General features: G+C 43.5%; 1 pseudogene; it reads left to right on the top strand.

Annotated features, from left to right (window-relative positions):
* The first annotated feature begins 2,968 nt into the window (after window positions 1-2,968).
* LOC147822586 (DNA-directed RNA polymerase I subunit RPA43 pseudogene) lies at window positions 2,969-9,343 on the top strand (annotated as a pseudogene).
* The last annotated feature ends 15,048 nt before the right edge of the window (window positions 9,344-24,391 follow it).

The raw sequence follows: 24,391 nt of genomic DNA, 5'->3' as shown, positions 1-24,391 counted from the left end.
AGTTGGATACCAAGCATTTCAGTCCTCTCTCTGACACTTTTCTGAAGGGTCAGCTGCTTCCCCTACAGCTGGAAGCCCAGAGAGCCACTTCACTGGGCTTTAGGGCTGCATGTCCAGTCCTGACCCAGGGAAAGTGCCCAACCAGTGACCCCTCGGGGCTTTCCCTTTTGTTTCCTGAAGCAGGCATGTGTGTCCTAGCAGCCCAGGGCATTGTCACCATGTCTGGGCAACCTGTATTCTGCAGGATCGGTCACCAGCACATGTCATTGTGACCTGGCATGTCCCACAGCAAACTACTGGGCTGGGTGCACACAGAAGCCCTGGGACAGGCACATTCAGGGTCTACATCCTTAGGGACCTGTGACAATCAGGCAGCAGTTTATGCAGGAGCAATGATGAGGGAGGAGGGTGGAGTGGAGAGCAAAGAGAATGGGCTCCATGTGCCCAGCTCCTGGGCAGACTGCCAGCACTCCTCTCGGAGCAGGTGGCCCCAGGCCAGGCTGGCCTTCAAGCTGGAGCCAGAGCATGCTCACCGGTCTAGGCCCCTGCACAGCTGGCTGCTGGAAATAGAAAGTAGTGTTCAGAGAAGCTGCCATGGTCCTTCAGGGTGTGAAGCAGAGGTAGGGAGAGTCCCTGCAGGAGAAGCATGGAGCACAACAACACTTGTGTCCTCTGTAAGTGACCCAGGCCTAAGGAGGGGTTCACCACCACCCTGACAGTGAGGGCTGAAAGCACTCTGGAGGAGGTAGAATGTGGAGTCTAAAAGGCATTTGCAGTCTTTAGATGAGCCTGCCATGCCCATTTCACAGATGAGCTCAGGACGAGCGGCCAGGATGCCACATTGTGACCATGGGCAGAACTCTGAAAGCAGTGTGGGCCTATAGCCCTGGCCGGTGAGACTTGCCAGGGTGGCTGGGTCCAGGCCCCACCAGGGCCACCATGCAGGATCCAAGGGGTGGCCTCCCTGCCTGGTTCCTCCTGCTGATCTGGCCATGGCATGAGTCCCCCTCCTACACTGGGTCCCCTCTCTGCCTTGGTCCTGGGAGGAGAATCCCAGAGCTCCCATCCATAGTTTTGCTGCCTCTTCTCTCTTTGCAGTTTATGTCTGCACATCTTTGCTGCCCTGCAGAGTGTTTTAGCTCAGCAGTTCAAGCGTCTGCTCCCCAAGGAAGTGTGCGCTGGTGTGCACAGCCAAACCTGTATTATGCCACAGCCATAGTTGCCTGTTCACAACTCCAGAGAGTCTTTGGGCTGGGATGCAGTCAGGAAAAAAGAGGACCTTTTTTTTTCATTCAAATGAGAATATTTTTATTGAGCTAATTGGAAAAATGTACATCTTGCAAGGTAAATTACCCACTCATTTGAATAGAAAGACAATAATGACAAATTCAGGTCTCTAAGATATAACTACCTGAGCATTAGTGTTTTCAATATAGATTTCTTATAACACATCACCATTGCAAAAAATTCAAATCTCATTCCAAAACAGCCTAGGGAAAAAATTCTTTAAAATACTGCATGTCATCTCAGAATTTTTAATGAGTATGCAAATATGAACTAAATAGTACTGTAAATGACAACTATTTATTATAAGTAACATCATTTGTACATTTTATTCTAGAATATGCTTGCTTCTGGATTTTTCTGACTGTAGAAATAATGCATATACCTTGTAAGATGTTTAAACTACTCTGAAAGAAAAATATCAAAGCACAAATGCAACATTGTCCCACCCCTCACAAGAGTCATTCTGAATAGTTTGATATGTATCCCTCTCGGATTTTTTCTTTTTCTTTTTGTTTTTGGTACCGTGGATTGAACTCAGGTCCTTGCACTTGCACAGCAGGTGGCAAAACCACTAAGCTAAATCCCTGGCCCCAAAGCACTTTTATATCAGAGAATTTCCTCATAAGAAATAATGGAAACTCAGATGATTCATTCTACAGCCCAAGAATATTCATATAAAATGATTACAATACTGTACCATAATACAAAATAAAGGAAATACAAAATATAAAGAAAAATGAACAAATTAACCTTTGCTTAACTTGGAAAGCCTTCATGGCTGGTGTGAGGGAGACAAGAGAGAGGAGGGTTATTGTGTAGGTCAACTTTCACTATCACTAACAGAATCGCTGCTGTCTGTTGGCTTCACAGAATCTTTTTCTTTTCATGCAACTTTAATAAGGAACCCATCCAATGGTACTTGTTTTTACCTCCTTCTGGGGATTTCATGGAAATGTGACCTTGCATTGTCTTTAAACAGATTGATTGCTTGCACTGCTACAGCCTTATTCAGGTGGTACTTTTTATAAAATTTTGCAGTTTCTCACATTTTACACATGCCCCTAATCTCATTTGATGTGAGGAAGTGAAGGATTCCTCCACCCTTTTTTCTCCTCTTCTGCAGATGAGCTCTCCTCCATAATCTCTCGCTGTTGGGAGATGATCACTCACAATCGGAGAGAGAGAGAGAGAGAGAGAGAGAGAGAGAGAGAGAGAGAGAGAACCACATTGGGTCAATTGTAATCATGTGATATTTAGTGTTACCTGTATTGCAGGACAGTGCTCATTTACCAAGTTAAAGTTTGTTAAAAATGTTTGTGTTTCTTGCAGAACACTCACAGAACAAGTTACTTGCAATATAAGCTTTTACTCTATAACAACACACATTATTTATTTTACAAAAATGATGCTATGTGAAGCATTCTGTCAACAAACTGGCTTTTCTGGTAAGGTATTATGTATGCCTTTGAATATTGTAACACATAGTTTTACCTAACTCTTTCTTATGACTACACTATATTTCATTTTATGGATATTGAATTGCTCTCATTTTTTTACAATTATGAACAATATTGTACAGATATTCTTCTCTACATCCATGTTCAATTTGTGCATATATTTCCGTGGCATAAATCTCCAGGAGTGGAATTGCTGGATCAAAAGAAATGAGTGTGTAGTATTTTGGAAGCTGTTGTTAAATGAATCTTCAGAGATCTCCATGGGCAGGTGGCTCCAGCCTCAGTGCTGGATCTCTGTTATTGTGATGTGGGGAAAGCTTGCTCCCTCTGTGCATCTCTGTTGCTGCAGAACAATGCAGCCAGGGCTTAAGCAAGAGCAGCAGTCTGTTCTGTGTGTTTCAGTCTCCAGGGGTGGGTTTAACTGGGCAGGGGCCCAGATTGTTGCAGGATGGCAGTGGTTGGTGGTCTACAGGGGTTTTGGGTGAGAAGGCGTGGCTCTCATCCTCCAGGGGCAGACCCACCTGTACACATGTTCTTACATTTCCAGCCAATTTCAGCAGGAGTGAGGTCAGGGAGGCCTGACCCTCAGGGCATGTTATTCCAGCACTACTATCAATCACAGTGTATTAAATGGCACTTACTTATTATTGGTGAGTTTGTTGCAATTTCTGTATGATTATTGCCTTTCCGGTGGTAGTTGATTGTTGCAATATGAAGGAGCCCTTTGTGTTTCTGCATGCTCGGTGCTGTGCTGTCTCATGTCTAAGGGTCACACTCTCCTCTGTAGTCCCCTCCAGTCACACAAGCCAGCCCCAGTCAGCAACCACAACTCTGTACAGGGCGTGGGCAGGGCAGAGTTATCAGGCACCTCTGCAGTTGGCCACCACAGATAGGCTGTGAACATTGACTGCCTTCCTCCTGTGTTCTTTACTGTCAGTCTTTTTTTTTTTTTTTTTGCTTAAATTCTTTTATTGGTACATTTTAAGTATACAATACATTTACATTTATCATTGGGTGCTCGTACCTGTACATGATGTATCTTGGTTCTTATTTTTTTCCCCATTACCTGTGCACCCTTCACCCCCTCTACCCTTCCCTATTTACATAGATTTCATTTCCATTTTTTTCTTTTCTCATAATTTTTCCTTTCCCTTCTTTCCTTTCCCTGTCCCTTCCCACCACCCCTATAGCTTTGGACCTTTTCCTATTTCAAATTATTGATTATTCATTTTAATAATTTTAATCCTTATTTACACTTTCAGTTTCTCACACTAGAGAAAGCATTTGGTATTTACACGTGTGTCCTATTTATTTCACTTAAGAGTATGGCCTCAATATGCATCCATTTAGCTATAAATGTCTCTAGTTTCTCATTCTTTATGGCTGAGTAGTACTCCATTTTATAAAAAAAACCCCACATCTTCTTTATCCAGTTTCCAGCTGATGGGCACTTGGGCTGTTTTCAAGCTTTAGCTATTACAAACTGTGCCACTCTAAACATGGGTGAACATATATCACTGTGGTATGATTCTTTTGGGAAGATACACAGCAGGGGAATAGCTTGGTCAAATGGGACCTTTAGTCCTAGCTCTTTGAGGTATCTCCATACTGATTTCCACAGTGGTTACACCAGTCTGCACTCCCACCAACAATGGAGAAGGGTTCCTTTCTCCCCACACCCCTGCTACCATCAGTCTTTAACAGGTCATTTTCTGAACATCTGCCATTTTTTGAATTTGTAGTCTCTCACTTGGTATTGTTTGGAGGAAAATTCCTAGGAACATTTGAGGACAGGCACCAGAGAAGCATTTTTTTTTTCGGTACCAGGGATCAAACTTGGGAATTTGCGCTTGTGAGGCAGGCACTAGAACCACTGAGCTAAATCCCTGGCCCCAGAGAAGCATTTTTCTGAGTTTCTTTATACTCGAGTAGTGATTACAGGTCCCTAGATAGTGTTCCCATGCATCATTTCACTTTATCCTCGGAACAAACACAGAAGGTGAGATATTCTGACCATTCCAAACTGTTGAAACACTGATTTGCACAAGCTCACACAGTGAGGGAGCCCGTGCATGGTAATCATCTCATAAATTGTCTGTTGACTGTTTGGATTTGGAGCTAAGCCCTATGTTCTCCTGGCTGTTGCAGGGTCTTCTCTCTTCTCCAGGCATCTCCCCGAGAATTACCCCAGCTGGGGCATCCAGGCCTCTGGAACACCACCCCAGCATCTGACTCCAGCTAGCCTTCCCTGGACCCTGGCGTCACTGGTCCCTGGCCAGCAGAAGCCCATGCCTGGGAGGCTGAGGAGTACTCTACTCTGGGTCCTGCTGCAGACACACACATTCCCTCTGCTCATTTCAGCTGTGCAGTAAGATGACTGGCATGGTGTCCCATGTTTCAAAAGGAGCCAGGCTGTGTGTCGCTGCTACAGCCTCAGGTCAGGTGAGGCCATTCCTGCCAGTGCCACAGGATGCAGACACGGAGGAGCCCTGAGCCTGCCTCACTCTGAAGCTGCCCAGAGGCCAGAGGCTGGGAACTTGCAGCCTCTGAAAGGCAAATCAGCCATGATGTCAAGGTGTCCAAACCTCTAATACTCTCTTGTGCAGGGGTCCTTTCTCAGGCTATAGAGGAATTTTATGTTCACTATGTGGAATTGTTTTTTCTTTACAAGGGAGCTTCCATACTATGTAAGATTCAAGCTCTCCAAACTCTGAAAAAAACCTCTGCTTTCAGATGAGAAAATCACTTTAGGTTTTTTCTTTCTTTTTTTTTTTTTGGTTACTTGATTTCTTCTGCTAGCCAGTGTCCAGAGTAGGTAAGGCAAATAATTGCAAAATTACTATGTTGTCTGTTAATTTTAGTTTTTTGTTTGGACCTACATGGAGAGTAGAGAAAGTTCTGAGGGGCCTGTGCTCTGCGAGGGACAGAGCAGAGGTAGATTGTTCATGTCTGCCCTGGGCCAGCAGGAGAGAAAGCAGAGATGGATTGAGAAGGGCTGAAATGGGCAAAACAAATTAAATCCTGTGTACAGCCTGGCCAGAATGGAAAAGAAAGGCAATTTCAATACAAGTCAGTGAAGAAATAATTTTACTGCCAAAATTCAATTTTGAACCTGCACTTGGGGTCTGCTCTGGGTAGGCTACCTCTTGCTGGATGTGCTGTTGAACTTGACAGAAGCTGGGTCAGTTGTGGCTGGCTGCTGTAGGAGGCCAAAATCCAGTTCACGTCTGGCTGGCAATGAGATGACTCCCCGTGGGTGTCACGGCTTTAATGAACAGAATGGCATACAGTGCGGATGGAGAGGACTGGGGTGAAGGGCTCTAGTCCTGGCTCACATAGTGCTCAGCTTAGGGGTACAGCCTGTATTTCTTTCTTCTTTCCTGTGCTGCATGGCATTGGCATTAGGGGAGCACACCAGATCTGAGGATGGGGCTGTCCCTTGACCCAGGGCCACGGCCCAAGGAGGGCACCAGAACCTGTTGCTTTGTCTTTGCCTGACCTCAGAGGCAGGATGGTGGAGGCCAGTGCTGAGCAGGGTGAGAGCCAGCCTCCTGTCTGAGGGACCAACAAGGGTCTGGGGTCTGGAGCACACTGAGGTGAGGCAAGGCAGAAGGAGCATGGAAAAAGCCACCTGAGGTTGTCCTGACTCATAGGCATGTCCCATCCTGTGCAGCATAGGCGTGGGTCTGGCACTAAGCAGCCTATGTAGACCTGGAAACCTGAACTGGGTAGAATACTCCAGTGCTATACAGATGGGGCATCATGGAAGGCTTAAATCTGTGTTCTGAGAGTCTGAGCTGCAACAGAGGGAGAGCAAGGTGAAAGACAAACATCAGAGAAATAGTAAATCACCATTAACTCAGTGGCTTAAAACAACACCACTTGTTATTTTGTTTTCTGTGGGTCAGAATCTGGGTCTGGCTTAGTAGGATTCTCTGTGTTGGGTCCCACATGGCCAAAATGGCCATAATTTAAGCTAAGAACAAATCTTAAGACATGGAAAATGTTGAAAATCTGCCATACATATTATTTGGCCATAACCGTATAAACTAGATATAAATAACGAAGAGATACACAAAAATCTCCAACCCCTTTTTACTAGTCATTTTCTTGTTGCTGAAACACAGTACCTGACACCTACAACCTAAAGGAGGAGAGATTTAACTTGACTCATGGTTCAGGGAATTCAGTTCAAGCTTGCTGGCTCCCGAGCAGAATAGGCATGGTGGGAAGACATGGCAGAGGCAAGCTGCTCACTTCATCACATCCAAGAAGCAGAGAGAGATAGAGATTGGGGAAAGATGAGGAGGCCCCTCTGTCTCCAATCCAGAGTTGTCCTGGGGACACTAGCCAGGGCGCTAAAGAAGTGTATGAGTAGAAAAGAAGCAACACTCTCCCTTTTCATGCATAACCTAATCCTCCACATGCAAAATCCCAAGAAACAACAAAAACTGTAGAACCAATGTTTAGCAAGCTTGCAGGACACATGGTCAACATATAAAAATCAGTACCATATAATAAAATAAAAATCAGTTCTATACAATAGTAATAAAAATTTGGCAATTGAAATTAAAAGAATACAACTAATAATACCACTGAAAAGAAAAATTAGGTTATAAGTATAACAATATAATTATAGGATCTTTACTCTAAAAACCAGAAAATGCTGATGAAATCAGAAAAACCTAAATCCATAAAGAGACATGCCATTTTCTTCACTGGAAAACTTAGCATAGTAAAGATGTCAATTCTCTCCAAATTAACCTATGTGATTAATGAAATTCCAATAAAAATCCCCATCAGATTTTGTATATAGAATCTGATTCTAAAATTTATACGGAACAGAAAAAATATATAATAGCCCAAACAATTTTGAAACAGAATAAAGTTGAAGGAATCACACTATCCAATTGTAAAGGCTGTAGTCATTAAGGCAGTCTGATATTTGCACAGAACAGAATAAGCAGCCCAGAATTAGACCTACAAAGAGGGACAACTGACTTCAGACAGAGTTTAAAGGTATTCAGGGAAGAATGGCTGTTTTTTGACAAGGTTTTCAGAACAACTGGATAGCCTTTTGCAAAAATATGAATGTTGACTTAAATCTTGTGCCATATAAAAAAAGTAATAACAATATATCATAGACCAGAATATATGTATAACCTTTAGAAGAAAGTCAAAGAAAATCTTCAAGATCTGACATTAGTCAAATAGTTCATAAAACACACATCAAAAGTATAATCTATAAAAACATTGATAGGAAACCTCAGCAGCCGCATGGCTGCTGGTTCCTCCGAGGCTCCGCTGCCCAAGGGGGCCTCGGAAGGGCTGATGGTAGGGCCGGCTGGCCCCCTGCCTTGCCTGGAGCTGCCGACCTATGCTGCTGCTTGTGCGCTGGCGAACAGCCGCTGCTCGTGCCTTGTGGCTAGGCCACACCGAAGGCACATCGCCCTGTTGCCCCGCTACCTCAACCGGAAACACACCGGGATCCAAGAGCAGCTAGATGCCAAGCTCCAGCGCTATTCTGAGAGCCTTTTAGGTGTCCCTATTGCGTATGATAACATCAAAGTTGTGGGTGAACTAGGAGATATTTATGATAATGAAGGACACATTCATCTTAACATTGAAACATTTTGTTGTTTTCTGCCCTGAACCAGGGCAAAAGCTTACAGGTATAGTTAATAAAGTGTCTTCTAGCCACATTGGCTGTCTAGTACATGGATGTTTTAATGCCTCCATTCCTAAGCCTGAGCAAATATCAGCTGAGCAGTGGCACACTGTGGAGGTAAACGTGGGTGATGAACTAGAATTTGAAGTATTTTATCTAGACTCAGATGCTGCTGGAGTATTCTGCATTCAAGGAAAATTAAGCATCATTAGTTTACAATCTGATTGCTTTGAAAATTTTGAAGAAGTAGCAGAAACTGTCACAGAGGAGGCTGTTGAAAAAATTCCAAAGAAGAAAAAGAAAAAGAAGAAAGCCTGGGAAATGGATAAAATGGATGTCAATGTAACAGAACTAGCAGATATAGTAGATGTGACTCCAAAGGAAGAGGAAGACCTGCAGATTAGTAATAATGTGAATGACCTCCGGGAGGAAGAAACAAAGAAGAAAAAGAAGAAGAAGAAAAAGCACCAGGAGTATCAGGATCAGGACCCTGTTTTCCAAGGCAGTGACTCCAGTGGTTACCAAAGTGACCATAAAAAGAAAAAAAAGAAAAGAAAAGAAAACACAGTGAAGAGGCTGAACTTACTCCAGTTCTGGAATGCTCACCTAAGAAGAAAAAAAAACCCTAATTTTCTTCAGGGCATTTTAAGTATGATAACATTTGTCGAGATTTACACAGAAAAGATAAATAAATGTTTTGAATGATATGAAATGCTTATGTGTGCTAATAGTTTATAAAACAGGGAATACTCAAGTAGTAGTTGGAGGATTTTTGTACTAAAATCACAAAACTGACTATAAATTGGTTTAGGTAATACCAATATTAAAGTACCACTTTACTGTGTATAGAAAATGGTAAGTGCTGCTCTCATTCTCAATTCTTCTATTTTTCCAGATGTTACACTCTATATAAAATTATTTTTATACCCTTAAGATTAACAAAAAGACTTTATGGAATAAATACTTTTATTCTGGTAATGGGATTTTTTCTTTAGTTAAACATTGTTTTTAGTTTGCTTTTTTAAAAAACTCAGTACATGGCCAGGAATGTAGCTCAGTGACACAGCGCCTGCCTGGCAAGCACAAGGTCCTGAGTTCCATTCCTGGTACAAAAAAAACCCAACTCAGTACATTTTCCAGTTTTTAGTTTTCCTTTATCATAGCTACAGTATTTCTGTTGTTTTAACATAAAGATTGCCAAAGGAGCCTCTGGAGTCTCTAGAGCTCTTAAATACTATACTACTGTTGAATGTCCGGTGAGAAACAGTATTCACTATTATATCTTTCCATGTTTGTCTACATGTTTTTTTTTTTTTTTTTTTTGGTACCGGGATTGAACTTGGGCCCTTGTGCTTGCGAGGTGGGCGGTGGCACCACTGAGCTAAATCCCCGGCCCTTGTCTACGTGTTTTAATTCTTGAGAGATGGATACAAGCAGTTCTTTACTGTTCATTTGTGCCTCAGTCATTCTGATTTTGTTGTGTGTTGGGGAAGAGAATATGATGAAATAAGATAAATAACATTCTGACTAGTGGGAAATTTTTGTTGCTTTTTGTTTTGTTTTGCAATACTGGAGATATAACCCAGGGCCTTTGCACCAAGCTCCACTGCAGCCCACCCCACCCCGCTTTTTGATACAAGGTCTTGCTGAGTTACACAGGCAGTGCTTGAACTTGTGATCCTTCTGCCTCACCCTTCCAGAGAGAGCTGGGACTACAGGTGTGTGCTATCACATATGGATACAATTACTTTTTATGGATTGGGGTAGGCTACTAGAAAGTGTTTGACAAGGAGACAGTCATTACTGCTCTCACTAAGAAAATGTGGAATGTGGGAATGTGTCATAACTAATTGGAAAACACAAAAATGAAATGATAATACATGGCCATGCATTTAATAGATATTTGACCTCATTGAGGCCTGAGTACATAACAGAAAATAAGATAGTTATAGTTCTTTCCTGTACAGAGTGTAGTATCAAAGGAGAAACATGCACATACACATACATGCACTTATACAGTATAAGTACGGAAATACAGAAAATTTGTAATTGTGCCAAATGCTATGAAGAAAAAGATCAGCCACTCCTGTTACCTATGTTTGTATCTGCAGTTGGATGATCTGCCACTTTTGTTTCTGTTTATCTGGTACCAAACATAGCACTAGTCTCACAGTTTAGTGTTTGATAATGAGCAAATTCTGCTAATGGTATACTTCATCTAATCTATAAGGCTATGATGGAGACTTTGAAAGTTGTTGACAATTCACAACACTTGTCTATAAGTAGATGCCAGATAGTAGAAATATGCAAGCTAGTGTCTTTTCTTTCATTACAGTTAAGAGTTATGTGACTGTTGAGTTTTTGAAATGAGTTGCCCAAATTGTGATACGTTGTTAGTATAAGGTACATACAAGGTTTTCATGATGTACAAAAAAAGTAATCTGTCGCAAGTTTTATACTGGTGAAGTCATAACTATTTTTGTATAGTCAGGTAAGTAATATACTAATTGTAGCATGTTTTCAATTTATTTTTCTGTAAAGGTTAAAGATTGTACATGATCTTACATTACCTTTCTTTGGAGTCCTAACCAGAGTGAAATGTGTGTTGAAAAAAAGTTGAAATAAAAAATATTTACTAAGATTTAATGTAGTGAAATACCCACAAAATGTTTACTTCAAATTTGTCATTGTTGGACAATACAGAAAATTAATTTGAAATGAAACAATTCCAACTGCATTCCGTATATCAAGAAAGATGGCAAATTTGTGATAGTCATAGAAAAATACATTACGACAACAAAATAAGCAAATTCCCACTCTGTTTTTATTTTGCTTCAGGTGATGCTTCTTCCCAGTTGTTTTATTTTAAACACTATGAAGAAAGAAGGGGTAGCCCCTGAGATTTATCATCCTAATACTCATGACTGAAGATAAAAATTTTCCCTCTGGGACTACATTATGTCATATAGCACAAAAGTTTTAGCAAAGGGATAGGAATCAAACTGGGCCTATCCTAACCACATGGAGCTCTTTAAAAATCAGAAAATTTTCTGCAGCTGGTGGAGAAGAGGAAGTGAGAGAGTTTTGAAACATAAGAAAAACTTGATAGAAGGGAGAATCTTTCTAATTGAAGATGGAGGGGGCCATTTGGCATGGGCCAGAGATACTGAGAGCTACTCCTGCCAACAGCCAGTAAGAAAATGGTACATCCACAAGGAACCAAGTTCTGCCAATAACAAGAATGATCCAGGAATTAGATTTTTTTTCCTAGATCCTCCAGGTAAGAATTTAGTTGACACTCCAATGTCAGTCTTAATGAAACCCCAGGCAGAGAGTCCACCCCAACCTCGTTAGGCTTCTGACTGACACAACTTTGAGCCACAGAGTAGGTGTTCTTTTAAGCCATAAGTTTGTGGTAATTAGTCAAATATCCGTAGCAAACTAATATAGCCATGTGCTATGTATTGTTTCAGTCAATGTCAGACTGCATCTCTGATGATATACCTATCACCATATATACCAGATAGCCTAGGTGTGAAGAAGGCTGTGCTGCCTACATCTGCCTAAGTACATTTATAAGGTATACAACAGTGAAATTAAAATACATTTCTTATAATGTATCTCAGTTGTTAATATATGACTGAAATAGCCTTTTGGTACAGTTTGGTTAAAATATTGTACACTTTCAAAGTTGTATCTATTGATCTTTATAAATGTCTTGGATTTACTGAAAAAGTAGATTTCATCTGGAAAATGCTTTGCGGATTTTATTGGAGCTGTACTAAGTTGAAAGCTTAATTGCAGCACGGTTGTATTCTGTATTTAGTTTTCCTCACCAAGAAACATGTTAAGATGCTTCAAGAAAAAAAAACATTGATAAACTATACTTCATTAAATGGAAAACTTTTGTGAAGGAGATTGAAAAGACAAGTTGTAGACTGGGAGAAAAGTCTGTGTATCACATGTCCATCAAAAGGCTTGTACACAACATGTAATGAACACTCAAAAACTCAATAATAAGCAAAGACCTCAGTTATACATTGGCAAAATATTTGTACAGACATTTCACTAAGAAGCTATAAGGATGCAGAGGAGCACATGGGAAGATGTTTTCCATCATCCATCCATAGGGAAATGCAAATGGAAACGACTATGGGATGTGGACACCCGCTATGGAAAACAGCTCAGCGTCTCCTTTACACCTAGATATGCTCGTGTGCCTCCATACTTACTGTGAGAAATGAAAACTCATGCTCACCGAGACACCTGCATACAAATGTTTACAGCAGCTGTATTCATAATGGGCAAAACCTGGAGTGAACTCAACTGCTCTTCAGCAGATGAATGGATAAACACACAGGCACACCTGTGCCATGGAAACCACTCAGCAGTCAGGAGGAACCCTGCGGACAGAGCTCAAGGCATTTTGCTGAAGCAAAGAAGCCAGACTCTGTGTTACACCAATTATCATTCCATCTACAGAACTTCCCCTGGAGACAAACCAGAGAGGGCGGGAAGAGGTGGTGCTTGGCACTCGGTGTTGGATGTTCCACAACCTAACTCTGCTGTGGTCGCTCAGGTTTGCACATGTTAAAGTTCACAAAACTGTGCACCTAGAAAGACCGATTCCATCGTCAACAACAACCCCAATCTGCAGCTGTTCCAGGACTACTGCCAGGACAGAACCTACCAGGGAGGGGTACCCAGACTCCTCCCAGGGAACCCTGAGGGAGGCTTGGGGAGGGCGCTGGGCAGACCCAGGACACACTGGTAAGACAGGCCACGCTGAAGGGGAGGTGCTTGGCTCCTGTCGATACCCCTCAGGTGGAAAAGCTTGGCTGGGGGAAGGGCTCCAGATGAATGGCAGCAGGTGTGGGCTGCTCTGGGCTTGTTCCCAAGGCTTAAGAGGTCAGAGGTGCTGGCCTTGCTCTTCTTGAAGGGAAGCAGCTCCCTGTCTTCCATGGAGGGGAGGGGGAGTGGGCTGGGGTCCATGGTCTTTGGAACACCCGTCCTTGGCCAGCTGGCTTGCCCACTGCAGCCTGGGTTCTGGACCCAGCCTCAAGTGCTGCAGCTGTAAGAGGGTGCCCAGCAGGTTGAGGGCAGCTCATTATGTATTGTTAATTGGGGGAAACATTAGGTTAATTTGACAGAAATATTCTCTGAAAGGGAATGTGCAGGGAAAATACTCAGGAAACTTACAGTCAATAGCAAGAAGGGCTGCAGCCAATAATAGTGGTGTCCCCACTGATCCCAGGTCCAGCCCTTGGGGTGACCTTAGGAAGCACAGCAGCCTTTGAGCAAGGCCCACAGAAGGCCACCGCCTGCAAGAAAAGCATCTGAATGTTCCAGGTGCCAATTTGCATACTGTTTTGTGCTTATTTACTGAGTTGAGAGACTCCCTGGAAATCCCCAGCCTTCCTCCCTTCTTTCTCTGTTCTCCTGAACCTCAGCCACAGCCCCTGGGCACAGCTTCCTGGACCCTGTGAGCTGAGAAGGGGTCACGCAGCCATCGACAGTACTGAGCAACAGTGCTGACAACTTGGTTGGTGGCAGGTGTGAGCCTGCATCATGCACAGCATATCTTGTACATCTTAAATGCTTAATAACGCTGACTGTGGCCACCTTGCAAAGGTACCCTAGACAGCACTGGGATTTCCAGATGGAGTTCCATAAAAAAGATATTTAGAATCTGTAATTTTGTAATACGAGCTTCCTTAGCCATTAACATGCCTCAGAAAAACAAGCTTAGTTCTCTGTCCTGTTGCTGGATACAGATTGTGGAACTTGTTCTTCCAAGAGGCCCTTGGACAGAGGACAGGTTCTTTGGCTTGAGTTCATTCTCCTTAAAACCAAGGACTGTGTTTACAAAACAGAAGATTTTCTCCTCCATTTCCTGTTCCTGCAGTTCGTGGCCCCTTGCCCAGGACCCTGATGCCCTGAGGCCCGCAGGCCCTCAGCCAGGGCTTATTGCAGGGTGGATGTTCCAGATGCCCTGCTGGTTGGGAGAGGAGACCCAAAGGAGCTGCCAGGCTGACTTCCAGGGTGCCAAGGAGCGGCCTCCTCCTCTTTCCCCTCTCCCCCTCATGTTCAGCACCCAGGGTTCTGGGGCCCTGTGATCCAGAATAACAGCTACAGTGGTGATCCACAACCCAGGATCTGTAGCCACAAGAAGCAATGCTGAATCGGATGCAGGTTTCAGTGATGTAGCATCCTATCTCATCAGCAGCACAAAGGCATGTGCCCTCTAGGATGGCGTGGACTTCTAGGTGTCCTTGGTGACAAGAATTTTAGAGCAGACTCTCTGGTCACCAGGTAAGTTATGAGTCTCAGAACCTTGATGTTTTGCACATCAAGTGAGAATAAAGTTATATATCTGTATGTGTACCTGCACTATATCTGTATCTGTATCTGTATCTGTATCTGTATCTGTATCTGTATCTGTCAGCTTTCGCATTGCTGGACACATACCTGGCACCCACAGCTTCAAGGAGGAGAGGTTTGATTTGGTTCATGTTTTAAGGAAATCAGTCCATGGTCACTAGCTTCAAGGCAGGAACATCATGGTGGAATGGCATGGTGGAGAAAGGTGCTTAGTTCATGGTGACTAGGAAGCAAAAAAGGAGAACAGTGCTAGAAAGGAAGGGCCCAGGGACTAGAAAGGCCCCAAGGCCACACCTCCATGATCCACCCAGTTACACCCAGAAGTGTGCCCCCCCAGTCCCCGGAGCAGATCCCAAAGTCAATCAAGTTGACACTCCACTGTAACAGGCACAGGATCTGTGTCTGTGTGTGTATCTGTATCTGCATGTGTGCCTGCATCTGTATCTTTATCTGCATCTTCATCTGTATCTGTGCTGGTATTCAATTCTGCTGCTCCACTTTTATCTGCATCTGTCAGCATCTGCATCTCCTTCCCTATTTTACAGAAGCTTTACTTCTCCCAGTGATTGTGACGGAGATCTAGACTCAGTTTCAGAAGTGCCTCTGATGCTTGTTTGCTATTGAGTCATGAGGGACATAGAATGGAAGTCTAGTCTGGGAGTTCATCTTGGTCTTCTCTCCCATCAGTGATATCCCTGTTGCTCCCTGTCAGATGTTTTTAGGTACTTGTACCTTGGGACAGTGTCCATGTGATGAGAAGGTCAGCTGGGCCCTGCCCTCAGTCAGTACCATCTCAGTGGCCCTCTCTAGGATCCCATGCTGCTGGGATTCTGGAGATGAGTGAAGTGGAATGTTTCTGAGGAGGGGATCCTATATTGAAAAGGCACATTTGATGTCTTATCCTGGTTTGGAAGAAACCAAAAATTCAAATTTTCTAATACAACAACAAGGATCCATACAACTGATGTGTCCATTTAGAGGTGTCTCAAATCTCAGCATGTGAGGGAAGAGGCAGGGGGTGTTTCCTGCTCTTCACCATGCCTGTACTCAGGAGAGCCAATGAGCTGGGTGGGACCAGAGAGCACCCTGTGGATGAGACTCTGATTTCTCCAATGTGGCCATCACTGAGCAGTCATCCTGGCCAGGTGGGCACAGGAGGCCAAACTAAGTTTGGCTTTTTGTTTGAAAGAGAAAAATTACTCCAAAATCACATTTCCTACAATGAAATCATTAAGAAGTGGCCTTTGCTGGTTCTGTGTCCACCAGTCATTCATCGCCTGCCCAGCCACGGCCTGCAAACACACCGTCCAGGTGTGGCTGCCCAGACACCAGTCTTCCACACTTGGGGTATGCGTGGGGGCTGCTGCCCTGGCTCCCTTCAGGCCAGTCAGCCTCACTGCTGTGCAAGGAGCAGAGTTCTGTGGAGCAGGACATGGGAGTTAGGAGCTGGCATTTACTGAACACCTAGGAGTGCAAGAATTTGCCCCTGGAGTTAGCTTGATCCGAAGTGCCTTCTAAGTCAGGCAATAAGGCCTTTTGTTCCTGTAATTTGCCTGTAGATTCTGCAGCAGGAGGAATCCTATCTCCAGCCCTCTTGGGCCAGCACAATAGCACCATTCTCTCCTGGCGGCTGCTGAAGAACAGTTCCTGTGGAGGATGGCTTGCAGTTCTTGCCCTGGTTGATAAGAAACCATCATTACAGCTGCCCTGCTAGTTGGGGGAGTTAAAGAGTAAAGAGTTAAAGAGTAAAATCCACATCTCTGCATACCCAGTAATTAGCAGGAGCCTGGGGACCACAAGGGGCTGTTTGGACTAAGAGTGTGCATTCAGGGTACTAAGACAGTCTGCTCCTGAAGAAAGTGGTGTGTGGCGTCGTGGTGGCTGACCTGTGAATGTCCTTCTGTGATCAGTGCGATCACAGTTCTCATGTCTGTGTGCCCAGCGCTCTGTCAGACTAACATTGGTCAGAGCATCTTGGCACAACTCTCTTCCTACTTAGGGACTCCAGTTGTGCCAAGCTGCCTGTGGTGATTCCCACATTCCTATGGTGGTCAGGCAGCTTCCTCCTCAGAGGTTGCTCTGTTAGAATTGGTGCTGTCTTGGGAAAGCGGGAGGCCAGGCCCCCGATATCCTTCACACACCTGGTGAGCTGTCCTGCCTGGGGAGCGTGCACATGTCTAGCTGCCTCCTGCCTTCAGTGACAGAGGATTTGTGCTGTACATGGCCCTGCGGCTCCCAGTCAACAGAACGGCCCGGCTGGCAGCCAGTCCAGGTTGAAGTAAGCCTACTTTCTCATTTTTCAAGAGATTATTTTTAATCTTTCAGCCAGATTGGATGGTATTTCTAATGAACTAGTGGGAAATGGACATGAATCTGTGTCCCTTAATTCTTGGGCAAACCCTAAAGAGTAGGGCTACTGGTGTTCTTGTTTACTTTTAGTACTTAGAATCTGGGTTCTGGTCTTGCCTTCATCACTTGCTCACTCTGTGACTTCATGCAGACCTGAGGCTCCAGGATCCTGACCCGCAGGACAATTCTGCCTGGTTACCCAGCTGAGAGGCCTGCAGAGGAACGAAGGGAGGTTACGGCTAGCTGGAAAAAGTCAAAATGGGCTACAGAAATGGCAGATGTTACTATTGACCGTGGTAAATCAGAGGTCATTTGAATAAAAATAATCTTGAAGTTCTCTGTTTCTTAGATGAGGTGAGAGCCCCATGGAAGAGCATGGGGAGTATGGTAGGCAGAACCTCTCCCTTTGACTGCAGAAAGTCAGTCCCAGTCTCCAGCTGAGCCCACTGGTCTTGCAGCTTGACAAAGGTGCCTCCAGTAATCCTCACGCTATGGTAAATACTATGTTTACCCCAGTTTCCCCTGAAGGAGTACACATCAAGGCTGGTAAACACTTGCCCAAGGTAGGCAATGCTGGGCACCAGGGCATCATCTTGGTCTCTGAAGAGCAGTGCAGCTGATCCCTGCTAGCTCCTGTCCGGAGGGGCGCCTGAATCCACTGAGACTGGGCCTCATGCAGATGAGGGCACATATTCAAATCTCTCTCCCTCTGAAGCCTCACTGCAGTGTTCTTCAGAGGGTTGGTTCCTTGGAACTTTGTCTAGGGCCTTAGCTCAGGTTTGGAATTCCACCCAGGAGAGATGAACTGAGCACTGTGAGGATGGGTCATACCCAGCTCCCTACTACAAGCAGCAGCACAGCACTGATGCAGCTGAGGAAGCCATGCTTTTGGAGGGGCCAAGGGAGGACAGAATGAGGGCACCAACTCGCTGAATAGCTGTCCTGGCTATGCACCTGGTAGGAATGTTAGGATGATCTTGGGCCTGGGATATGGAAAAGGTCCTCAGTGTAATGACACCAGCAGGCTCGTGTGAGGCTCCCTGCAACAGGTGGACATTCTGACAGGAAATGTGGACTTGATGCTGGCTGCCAGCATTTGAGTACCCTTCCTGGGTCACTCCACAGGGATCCTGTGCATGATCTTGTGGATGAAGCCTCCTGAGGAGCCCTCTGAGGAGGCCCTGAACACAGTTATCACTACCTGTGCTTATCCAGAGCCTGAGGTACAGGAAGGTTAGGGACCTGTTATGGTTTATACCTAGATGTCCCCAAAGCCTCATTGTGTTCATAGGTGGGGATTTTGAAAGACGATTGGATTACAGGGCTTTTAGATGACTTGCTGTTAGGAGGTCAGGTCTGATTGGAAGCAGTGAGTCACTAGGACCCTTGCCTGGAAGGGTTTATCTCCCCCCACCCTGCCCCAGCTACTCCTATCCCTTCCTCTACTTCCCTTCCACCATGTCGTGAGCAGCTCTCCTCTGCCATGCTCCTCTGTCATGCTGACTAGCCCTGGAGCCAGCTGAGATGAACTCCAATGTGAGCCAAAATAAACTTCTCCTCCTTAAGTTTTGAGACTCAGCAATGAGAAAGTGATTCAGACAAGACCCCACTCCTGCAAACTTCCTTGTTACTTCAAGGTGGGCCCTGCAATCTTCCCTTTTCTTTCTGCTCTCAGCCTTTAATTTGGACATTTATTTAATTTAATATTGCTGTCTGTTTATGGCTCTATTGCTCAAATTGCTAGGGTTCCTAATAAAAGATTTTTTCAAAAAAATAAAAATTGAAATTTTCATTAAAGAATACTTATTAAAACAGTACTCATAGACATGGATTAATGAGATATAAATTCATAGACATTCACCATGATATTCTTTGTTAAACTTAATAGTTATGAATTACTTCTTAATCTACTTATGGGCTTTCTTTAGGGCTAAATTTAATTTTTTGTAGCATGTTTACAGATTCAATATTTGCAGGAAGACTCTGATTCTTCTTTGGAACCTGAGAATAGTCTATCAATAGCCATTTTGGGCAAGGAGAGGAACAGTGTGTGAGCTTTTTTCCTGTTTCTGTGGAGGATGTACAGCATTTGAGACCTTCATGTCTAATTTATATGGAAAGTGAGATGGAGAATACAGACTAATAATTAATCATCATAGGAAAATATGGGCAATGGAAGATAGGAGTTGTCATTTCACACATTGCATTTCTCCAGGTTTACTTCTTGAAAGTTATCTCCTAATTACTCAAACTACACAGTAAGGAATGCACATGTGCTACCCTGGCTTCTTGTGTGAAAGAATAAAACTCAACCATAAATAAGAAAAGGGAAATAATGTTACAAAAGTAAAAGCCAGTGCCTGTGTTTGCTTGGACCATTTCCTTGGGCCTGTCTGAGGCCAGATCCTGCAGAGGAAGCAGATCCATCACTTGGGGATGTAGAGATGTGGAACGGGGACCTTGGCGGGGGACCTTAGAACATCAGCCGATCCATCACAGCACCAATACATTCTTTTTTTTTTTTTTTTTTTGGTACTGGGGATTGAACTCAGGACCTTGCACTTTTGAGGCAGGCACCGGAACCACTGAGCTAAATCCCCAGCCCTATCAATACATTCTTATAAGTCACCAAACAGCCTTTAAGATAAACACCAGACACACAAGCTTAAATATTGCATGGTTTCTCTTATATGGGAAACCCAAAGTATAAATTCATTAAAAAGCAAAATGAAAGCCAGATAATAGGAAACAAAGGAATAGATATTTTGTAAATGGGAAGATGATCAAGAGATGGAGGGAGAAGGGAGGGAGGAGAGGGGAAGAGCACGCAAAAAGAATTAACATGTGTTATGTACATGTAGCAATGCCACACAATGAATGTAATCATTACCTACTGCAAACACGTACCATTAAAAATAAAAATCAAAAAAGGAAAAAAATCCAATATGTACCTACTCCCCATAGTGATTGTAATTGATATGTACTACAAATATGTACTAATAAAAAAATTTAAAAAAGGAAAACATCCAAGAAATAACTAGAAAGTAATGTGTTGGCTTGGTATAGTGTTTAGGGGAGGGGATGTGTGGAGAAAGTCAGCAGTCCAGGGGTGTAGTGAAGGCTATGACTTGGGTGCCCGGGAGGAAGAATGCCCAGCTCTTGATGAGTAACTATTGACTTTTCCCTTCCTTTTACAAGCCACTGTTCAGTGCTCGGAAAGTCAGACAAGTTGGTAGGTTATACTCAGAGGGGCATTTGGAAGGTTAAGATGAGCAGCCATATATAACTCACAGTTTAAGAGAGACATCCAAAGATTAAAAGCTAGGCAACAAATAGAAGTTGAAGCAATCAAGCAAAAGAAGGGTGCCCAGATGCTCAGCAGCATCTTACCTCTGCATGGCTCTTACTGTCCAGCTTCCTCATGACATCACTTGCCCTGCAGGCCCAAGTAGACCACTTCCCTGTTAGCACTGGCATCCCGTGTATGGGGGTAAAAGCCTTGAGTTAAAAGTCCTGAGTTACTGATGACCATTCACTGTTATGTGAAAAGAAATGACATGCAAAAAAGGATGAATGACCTGGAAGAGTGAGCAGACAGGTGGCCCCTGTTTGTAATAAAATGTCCCAGCAGTCTGTTTGAATATGCTAAAACCCTGGCTTTATCGCTTGTTGACATGCATTGACATTATTCAACCTCCACGACACTTAGCTTCCTAATCAATAAGACCCCAGGTGGTTTTGATTATCAAATATGTTAACACACACATGTGTAACGTGTGACCTGTCACATGTAGTGACCCAAAAGTACCGGCTTTTCTCATGCCCAGGTGTTGGGTTTTTGAGGCTAAGCCTCAGGACTTGTTTCCCTTCTCAAGAGTCCCCAGTTAGTATGTCTCTTTTATTTTTGCCACCTAAGCTGCTCTAAATTGGTTCTCTATAGGTACAAGCAAAAGATTTCTACTTAGTACATCTTATGCCTGTAACAAATTCATGTCTTCAACACACACGACCTTTTCGCTCATACCAAACACTGTGGGATTCTTGAGAAGATCTATGTTTGTGGCTATTATCTGTAGACTGAGGTCCTGCTTGCAGATACTTTTTCTGAATATATGCCGAAGAGTTGTATCAAACCTACATTTATTAGGTGCAATGGCCTTTCCCCTTCCGCTGCCAGGATGATGTGAGGTAAGGGGTGGAGAACTGGTTTTCTGTTGGTCTTCATTTCTGTCTGTGTCTTTGAGGGGTGAACCGGTTGTGCACACTCTGGTGTTGGATCCATGTGTCTTTGAGGGGTGAGCTGGTTGTGCACTCTCTGGTGTTGGATCCATGGTTTCTGTAGACAAGATCATGGCTGGCTGCCAACTCCAGGACTAACTGTAGGACCACAGATCCAGGAGTGAGGTGTGTCTCTGAGGGTATGTGGATGGTGAGACCCTAGGAGGGGCCATGCATGGGAGCCAAGCTGAGAGCTGGCAAGGAGAGGCAGCAGCTGAAGGAAGTCACAGAGCCTTTCCTGTCTCTCTGCTTCTCCTCAAAGACCAGCAGCTATAGCACCTGGTCCTACCCACATTTCCACCTCCCTGGCCAGTCCAGTGAGGGATGAATGCCCCTTTGCCTCCTTCTCAAGACACCAGCTTGTCACCAGGAAGTTCCCTGGTAGCTGAAACACTGCAGTCCCAGGGTGCACAGCTCTGTGCCTGGCTCAGTCTACTTTTCATTCAGCTCCATTCTGAGGACTCAGTCTGGGTCTGGCAGTGGCTCTTCTCCAGCAGACATGGCCCAACAGAGTGGGTTGACAGAACACAGGAGCACAGGGACACAGGACTGGAGCCCACCAAGCACAGACTGCATGGGCATGGTGGGCCAGATGGGCATAATGTCCAGAAGAGGCTGAGGGACTATGAATAAACCATACTGAATCTCCTTAAGGAGGGGAGCCATAAAAATAACCAGGTACAACTATTAAGGGTGAAATAATAATGGTAAGTAAGGAGATGATAGGAAGGAAGACAAATAGCCTAGTAAATACTTGTGAAGGAAAAGGCAATGAGATGAGAGATGAAATGGAGAGACTCTTTGACAAGGTAGCACAGGTGGACAGAGATAGGAGTAAAAGGGAGGGAGATGGGGGGAGAAAGAAAGAGGAAGAAGAGGGGGAGGGGAAGAGGAAGAGATGGAGAGAGAAGGAGAGGGAGAGGAAGGAGAAGAGGAGGGGGGAGGGGAAAGAAGAAGGGGGCAGAGAGAGGGGACAGAGAGGGAGAAAGGAGGAAAGGGAGAGAGAGCTGAGACACAGAGATATGTGTTTAGCATACAGATAAAGCCATACTTAGATGTGTTTTGCTTTAAATTTATCAAAAATAGGAATATCAGAAAATATAAATGGGATTTATTTAAGAACTTTGAAAAATAATCAGTAGAACAAATCCAGAGAACAGAAAGGTAAGCAGAAACAGGCATATGAGAGATCAATGAGACAAACAATGCAGAAAGAAAACAAAGGAGACACAGAATAATAGCAGTGATTGAGAAAAGGGCAGCCTGTTGCTTTTTAAGGGGATCTGGCAAGACTGGGATGGAGCAAAATACAAATAAAAATGCAGAGAACCTTAGCATAGAAAGGAGAGGCAGAATAACTTTAGTTACAATAGTCACATAAGGATTTAGCTATAAGAGAAATAACAAATTAACAAAAAAATATTACAAATAACTATAACACATTCTGAAATGTAGAGAAAATGGATACATTTCTGGAAAATAACAAAATGCCAAGTTGGTTCCAAACCTAGGAAACTTGGTGTGTGATGAGCACTGAAGAAACTGAAATGGGGTCCAAATCTCTCTTTTCAGATCCAGTGTGGACTTAATTCTCATGTAGCACAGTTAGTCTGGAAAGCAGTTAAACAGTGAAAATATGTATGCCCACCTTAGTTGCAAAGCTATTAAAATCTAGATTCCAAAACCAGATAAGAATAATGCATGAAAAAAATCACAGGTTAATTTTACTTATGAATTGCAGATATTTTTCCTAAATAAAATATCATCCAATTGAATCTAACTTTGTATTTAAAAAGCAGTACATCATGGACAAGTTGGCTTATCTCAGGAATGCAAGGATAGTTCAACATCAGAAAAATCTTTTAGTACAACATTGATGGGCTGGGAGAAAAATCATGATTATATTAATAAATGTAGAGAAAACATTACTAAGTTTAGATTCTGTTCCACATCAGTTACAAAAAACTATTTAGAGTGGGGGGTAGAAAGCTTTACCTTTGTGAGCCCCTGTGCCTAAATCTACAGCAAACTGTATCTTGATGAGGAAAACAGTCCTGTTAAGATGGAAAACAATAGTAGGAGTTCCTCTATATTGCATAAAACAATGTAAGCATTCTTACAGATGCTATGGGGACAGAAAAAAGAGAGTTTAGGAACTGGAAATGAAGTGATAAATACTTATTTGCATGAAATATAGCCATTTAAACAGAAAAATAGAAAACCCATTAGACTCAACATGCAAATGAATTAGAATTAACAGGAGAGTTTGCCAAGTTTTTCCAGGTTTAAGATAAGCTCACAAAATTACACTAACCCAGTAACCAACTAAAAACTTAAATGAAAATAAGATGCATACACACCAGTAACACAATTCCAAAGTCTCTCGGGAACTCATGCCCCAGTCCTCCAGGGACAGAAGGGAACTTGGTGAAAGACCATTAAAGAAACTGTGAGCACATAGAAAAAGTACTTTTGGGTGAGAGATCTTGGACACTAGGACTTGTTTCAAAGACAGAACTCTCACCTGTGCTCCTGTGAATTCAGTGCAATTTCAAACAAAAAGTAAAAGTCAGAATCAGTTTTATACCTCAAGCCACCTTGTGCACAGTAAGAACACAGTTAACAGACAGCAAAATATTTTGTGGTTACATGTTCAAGTTAAAGCTGAGCACAGGAGGAGATGGAGTGGTGATGGGAGGAAGGGAAGGGATGGATAAACATCTAAATATTTTAAAAGCACCAAGTGGAGTGAGATTCACTCAGCCTTTTGCATGTGAGGTCTGGAATTTTTCTAAATCATTACTTTTCATATAAAAGCGTTTGTTTAGTGAAAGACAGTAGCTTTGAGGCAGGAAGGCAGGGCATGGCAAAGCTGGTTGGGGGAGTAAGCAAGACCAGATTCCAAGATACATGTGCAAAACAATTCTCAGGACCCCCTAGGTAGACTTCTCGTGAGAACACATGATGTGTG

This window comes from Heterocephalus glaber, unplaced genomic scaffold (assembly GCF_053883595.1).
Source record: "Heterocephalus glaber isolate CG9 unplaced genomic scaffold, H.glaber_assembly_v1.0 deba00001610, whole genome shotgun sequence".
Taxonomy (NCBI): Eukaryota; Metazoa; Chordata; class Mammalia; order Rodentia; family Bathyergidae; genus Heterocephalus; species Heterocephalus glaber.
The sequence above is the reverse complement of the archived record's forward strand: the minus strand, read 5'-3'. Positions and strand labels throughout refer to the sequence as shown.